Raw genomic sequence first — 7,121 nt, forward strand, 5'->3', positions numbered from 1 at the left:
AATTGCAGTTAATGGGACTGTGCATGGGTTCTGCTTGTTCACAATGTATTGTACCAGGGGTCTACAGCCTACAGGCCGGAGGTGTCTTGTGAACTGAATGTATTCCACAGTTCAGGCAATCTGCAGCACTCTACAGCCACAGCAGCAGAGGAGATGTCCCAAGGGTCCTAGCACCTACCGAATTCAGCTTAGTTTCTCTGCTACAGCAGAGAAGGCCCCCCAGGATCTAGCACCTGCCTTTTTCTATCTATTCCTCTTGCAGCAATCTCTGATCATCATGGGGTATGGGACTGTAACTTGGGCTAGGTTGCAGGCAGCAGCCAACTGTGGGGAAAAAGGTTGCCAAACCCTGCTTTGAACTGTTGTGGTTCAATATAAGCCAGATTCTCTCCTCTCCCTCACTTTCAAAGCTCCTGTAAAGATCCACTCACTACCATGTAGCATTTTAGTTCACAAAGCAACCTTAGTCTTCTGTTTTATTTGTAATGTAACGTATGATTGCTTCTGTAATTCTAGACTATAAACCTCACAGAGTAGGAACCTTATTTTCAGTACTTGGATCCAGTACATGCCATCCAACTACTTCATTTTCAAAAGTTCTAAATTGGCATACATGAAGTGGCTCGATGTGTGTGTGTGTGTGTGTGTGTGACAGAGAGAGAGAGAGAGAGAACGCACAAAAAAAGGCAGCTGTGAAAAACACAATGAAAGTTTTATGACTCCTATCCTGCCTTCTGAAAATCTGGCCCAAATTAAATAGAAGTAACTTTCTCCTGCAAAACATTTACCCTTATTTAACATTGCTCTATTCTGAATAATCTGTTAGTGAATGGCAAAGGCATGCAGCTTTAATGGGAAGAGTGTAAACTGATTTCTCAGAAAATCACAGCCTCAGGTCTCCCTGACTGTATATGTCTCTGTGCCAAGAATGTGATATACATCATAAATGAATATCTCATTAATAAGATTTCCTCTTTTTTTGGCCAGAAATTACCTACTGTTTATTCATAGCAAATTTCTTCATAATACACGACATTTTCCACTCATTTCTGATCTTCCTTGAGGCATTCCTTTTGGTCACTTGTGACTTCAAATGTTGGTTGCTTTCCAAGAAGAAAGCAGGCCTCAGAGGAGAGAGAAAGCTTCTCACCAAATATATACTCTCCATGGAAACTCAACCTTTATTTCTTTGTTAAAGAATGCACCTTTATTCCACTTAGATGGTTACTCTGGGGTAAAATAATTATCACTGAACCTTCACTGCTGACACACATGAGCACAATTTAAACTGACCCAAAACAATTAAGAGGATCATCAGTGCAGAGAGAATGTGACACACATAGTAAAGCAGACCGAGGCAAGGGCAAATTAATCATGAGAGTGATGGGTGAATTGTTATATGTAATTAACAAAGTTCCATTATTTCAATTAGTCCTATATTTGTTAATGGTGACAGCTTTACAGTGCAGATGCATACTGTCTATTGGAGGTGGAGTAGATTATGGGCACTCATAGACTGTCCTTACTTGGCATGCGTCTATCATCAGGCTGGAGGCTAGAGTATATTTAGTGTCTTTCACTGAGATACGAGGACAGATTGTGGTTTAGGAGGCAAAATCCCTCCTGGAAAAGCCAGATGCATAAAGAAGATTCATAGATTCATATGGTTTAAGGTCAGGAGGGGCCAAAGGATTAACCTGTCTGAACTCCTGTCTATTATAGGCCAATAACTTTCACCCAGTTATCCCTAAAATTAGTTAAACACAAGTGATTTAGCTTAAGTGTATTTTCAGCCATGATCTGAAATTATTAAGAGAAGGAAAATCGTGCATTTCCCTTTGTACTTTGTTACAGTAATTTATCACTTTTGCTGTTAAAATATGTGCCTAATTTCTCATCTCAGTCTGTCTACCTTCAGCTTCCAGTATTTGGTTTTTGTTATGCTTCTCTCTACTGAATTAAAAAACACTTTAGTATTTCATGTCTTCTCCTTGTGAAGGTACTTGTAAATCAGTTCACTTCCCAATCTCCTTTTTTGATCAGCCCATGTGATGGAGTTCTTTAGGCCTCTCACTGAAAGGCATTTTCTCCATCCCCTGAATCATTGTTTGTGGCTCTTTTCTGCAACATCTCCAATTTTCCAATATCCTTTTTAAAATGTAGGTAGCATCCCATATTAATCTTGCAAATTCCACATACAGAAATGATACCACCTCCTTATGCCTAACTCATTACTCCCCGTCATAGTTTCTTCAACTACTCTATAATTATTTAGTCTGAACTCTTGTGTGCACATAGATCATAGAACATCACCTACTAATTTCTCCATCAAGAACATAACCTCTGTTGGAGGTATGACTTATCCTTTAGAAAGATGTCTAGTCTGGATTGAAACAACTCAAGCGAGGGAGAATCCTCCATCTCCCACTATTAATGGATAATTATCCTCATTTAAAATGTGTACTTTTGGACACATTCAACTGGTACCTGTAACTCTTTCAACTAGTTTGTCATAACAAATGTAACCTTTTTTGCTTGATTGTTATCATATTGAGCCAAATTAATGACTAGCATAACTCCAGTTGTTCCAGTAGCATTACACTAGGACTTCTTTGTAGTAGCAGGCTGGGTTGTTGTTGTTTGTGACATTAACTTTCATTAGTAATCTTGTAACCAATACTAGAAATAAACAAGTCTACTGGGTCACTGAGCACAGAATTCACTATGCTATGGTATGAACCCTTCTTGAGTTGCTGAATTCAGAAGCTCTTCTTATACTTCAGCTGTAATCCCATGATCAGCTATAATGCAACTTGCTGGTGCTTTTATCAGCTTCTGTAGAATCATCTGTCTATTCTGCCTTGTAGTGACCTAAACGTGTTAATCCTGTTTACATTCTCAAGGTCAAAGTGGAAGCTCTGTCTGTTTTCTCTGTCTTTTTCCTTCAAGTGCAAGGGAAGATACACTGATTTCTGGCTGCTTAGTGTGTGCTTGTGTGTGTGCACATACACATATTTGTGCATGCACATACACATACACACCATTTTTACTTTTCTTCAGCTTTCTTTCCATTAGCTATGTTTATCTGTGTAAATTAACTTCCAGTGCACAAAGGAATCATGTGCTTTTTGTATTAATGGCTTCCACTTTAGTTGTCACAGTGACAAACGCACACATTTTGACTTACATTTTTTAAAGATGAAAATATATGGCTGATTATTGTTGTTGTTAGCTTTGTATGTTTGTCTGCTGTTCATACGCAACTTTATAAGCAAATTCTGTCCTTAACTTCAAGCGAATAGTATATTGGAACAGAGGCCCTCTGTCGCTAAATCAATGAAATATCTTCTGACAAGTAAACTAAAAAGAAAGTTGTCAAGAAAAATAAAATGGAGCTCTGAACAGCTACATTGTTACTAGAGCTTGTCAAAGAATGCCAAATATTTTTCACATAAAATGTAGAAAAAAAGTAAAATTTGGGAGGTTTTTTTGGCCTAAATTTTAGAATCTTTTTGATGAAAATAAAAAAGTCAACTGTTTTATTTTCAAAAACAGAATGTTTCAGAGTACATTTGCTAGTACATTTTGCTAGTAAAAAGGCCAGTTTTAGTTTAAATATTTTTGGACAGAATTTTTTTCACCTACCTCTATTATGTAATGAATGCAAAAATAAGCTCAACAGGAACCTGAGCATTATAAATATAAATAGATGCAGCGTACAACTCAAGTTGTTCTGCTTCACAAGGAGAAGATAGGCTTATTTTTATCTCTTGGCTTTTTTTACCTATTTCCTCTGAATTTTCTGGTCTAACACATACATGTTCAAGCTATCATTAAAGGTAAATTTGTAGGCTTAATCTTGTTAGGATGTCAGAAGAAGATACAATGCACAAGAAACAGAAATAGATAAAAATAAAGTACCGTTAAAAGTTGCAGAATCATCAGACCTCAATATCTTATCAACAAATGGAAGTCATATTATTTTTCTACAGTAAAGCCGTTTCATAGGAGATAAATAGTTTTCAGTCAGAGTTGTCTAAGATATGGCCAGCAGAGTCTAAGATATGCATCATTTTGACACGTATATTCTTGTACTACTTTAGACTGTGGGATGAGACTAAAAGTACTGAAAAAATATTAGGTTGTATGCCTTCGACAACAGATGTGTGATAAACCTGTACTGTTTCACTTTACACTTGGAAATTACTATTATTTATGTAGCTGCCTAGACATGCATGACACTTTACAGAATTGGTAAAAGGACAGGTCCCTCCAGAAAAATCTTAGCATAAAGCTCTGACTCAGTCTAAAACCCTGATTCTACAACCTACGCTTAAGTCCATTCTTATTCAGAACATGCTTAAGTTTCACTGACTTCAGAAGAGCTACAGCAATTTCAACCTGTTAGAGACCTAGTGACCTTATGAGTTTTGCAAAATTACAGAAGTCCACCAGGGTTGAAAGAGAATCTGCAACTAATAAATGTTAGTCATGACACTTCATGCACTAGAGGAGGAAGTCCAAATGCTATAGAGTGGTTCTCAACCTTTTTAAACTCAAAACACCCCCACTGAACTTGAGGCATTCCTCCACAGCTTTTGTGAATTGAGTGGCACTCAAGAATGCATTTATATATTACAGTACTTATTTCCCTATGGAAGAGCAGGGCAAGCAGGGTGGGGAAGCAGCCAAGCAAGGATAAGCCTGAGCCTGTGCTTATCTGATTATCTCCTTATACATCGCAACACTCTTCAAAGGATCTCATGGTACCCCAGGGTGTCACAACACCTGGATTGAGTATCACTGCTACAGAGACACCTGCAGGAGAGTAGAAGAGAATGCTGGAAGACCTCACAGTCCTGGGAAGAGCCCTGCAGGGCAGATGACACTGCGCCAGGGGCAAGATCTGGCCTACAAGCTGGGGGTTGAGCACTCCTGCCCTAGAATATTTGGACATAATAAATAATAGTAGTACTGCACAAACTCAGGAAACCTTTCATTTCAAATCTGGACACTTCTTGAGATCAGCTGATTACAAGTTTCAGGGGGGGGCTGCACTACAGTACAAAAAAGTAGAAACAGTTCAAGCTCTGTGAGAATGACAAGCTTTGAACTGCAAGTATAATAGATGTCATCAGTACTGTCTCACACAGCTTAAAGAAAGAGCATTATATTTACCTAGATGACTGTTGAACATGTATTTTAGTGTCCCTCAATGCAATTGCTGTGGCTGGTAAACAGAATACCTTGTAGCTGTGGGTAATTATGCTGCTCACTTAAGCAGGGCAAAAAATCAATTTTAATTAAGAAATTATTTGTGTTGGATTGAGTCATGTCCATTTAGGAAGAAAATATTGAGCTGGGAAAGTTCATTTCAGATGTTAGAATTCACTTATAACAATTGTGCCAACCTTTTTACACCCAGTTTTCCAATTGGATTTACTCAAGCACAAGGATGTCAACTGACATGACCAAGGTCACAGATTCTAATGCTTGAATTTACCCACAAAGTCATCTGGGCTCTCATTCTTTTTTTCTAGCCACTTGCCCAATTGTCCTCTGTGGAGGTTTATCAATTTAAGTCTCTAATATCTCTCTGCTTTAGAAGTATGATATCACATCCCATACATTACAGCTGTCTTCCATCAGTCAGATGACAAACATTATGGTGCAATGGCAATCAGGGAAGGTAAACTTGATCGCCATGTTCCTGGTTCAGGAGATCACCTCTATTTAGGAAATAATTCAAGCATATGCTTAATTTTAAGCATACACAAGTCTTGTTGAAGTAAATGGGACTTTGGCAGATGCTTACAGTTAAGTGCATGTGTAAGTGCTGTCCTGAATTCTGGTGTGAGCATTCACTATTCATAATTTCTGGGTACATTCTTAGATTGAATTCAAATACTATAAAATTGACACTATGTATCCAAAGCTGATGTGAAGAAAACAGTCATCCCTTCTCTCCATCTAATAATGCAAACATCATCACAGGCTTTGAAGCACGGGGCACTTTATAAGATTTATTGTTATTATTAACATAACTTACAACTTCAACTGTATGTTAGGGGACAGATGTCCTCAGGAGCAATATTTTGCCTGCATAACAATGACGTAACACCAAAAAGCAGGGATCACATATGGATAATAAAAATTAATTTAATGTAAGGTACATGCAGAGATCTTGCCCAGTCATACCTTACATGATCGTTACACTTTTAGTGACATGGGAACATGCTGAACATGCTAAAAATAAAAGGAACTTGAGACAGACACGATTTGGTGCCAAGTTCTTAAAAAGTTAAGAAAGTTAAAGCAGCCTGCAATACATTTACTGCTTTAGGATTATAAATAGTAAACCGTAAGTACACCATATCAAAATAGTTTTTTATCATGCCCATGCTGACCTGTGAAAAACCCTCATGCTTTGCTCTCATGCTCCATGCTGACACAAAACCCTTTGAAACATCCCCCCCACAACCCTAGCATTTTCTATTCCTGTTTTTTTCCCTGGTTAATGTCACAACCCAAGGGTGTGATTTTTGTTTGTGTGCGCTTCGGCACTGCTAAATTATTTCCTGCCACTTGTAGCTTTCTTTGCAGGGTGCATTTCTTAGTTGCAAAAAGAGAAATGCATGGTGCAAGGAGTTCCCGCCATTCGTATTCAAATTTGTGTCCCACTATTGGCCAGTTCTAAATTATTCCCACGTGGCGGCTAGCGATTGGCTTGCTAGTCGTATAAGAGGCTTGAGCGGTTTCCGCCCAAGTTGGAGAACTCCGAGGAGAACCCCGCAAGGGAGGACTCCACAACCATCTGGAGGAGGAGAACTTCACATCTCGTGAAGATCTCTAAGCGCTGCGGAGCCTATCGGACCCAGCGTGTATTTCAAGAAGGCTACAGGGGTCTGATCAACCTCTGGCCTCTCCCCGTCGCCGAACGATCCCTCGACGAACCCCTTCCTTGTGCGCAAGTTCACGGAGCCTAGCAAACTTTGTGTGAGTGTATCCAGAGCTCTCCGCTTCAAGTTGTTTTCTTCGGTTGACACGACGGGCTCACGTGTTTAGAGCCTTCAACCGGATTGGGCTAGAGGTTCGCGTGGAAGGAACTCTTGTCCGCCTCT

The 7,121-nt window shown here is 39.1% G+C and overlaps 1 protein-coding gene across 2 annotated transcripts in view; it reads right to left on the minus strand.

Moving 5' to 3' along the window:
* LOC102378130 (SAM domain-containing protein SAMSN-1) overlaps positions 1-7,121 on the minus strand; it is a 134,793-nt gene that overhangs the window by 1,601 nt on the left and 126,071 nt on the right. The window lies entirely within an intron of this gene.

The sequence above is a fragment of the Alligator sinensis genome, unplaced genomic scaffold (assembly GCF_000455745.1).
Source record: "Alligator sinensis unplaced genomic scaffold, ASM45574v1 scaffold486_1, whole genome shotgun sequence".
NCBI classification, from domain to species: domain Eukaryota; kingdom Metazoa; phylum Chordata; order Crocodylia; family Alligatoridae; genus Alligator; species Alligator sinensis.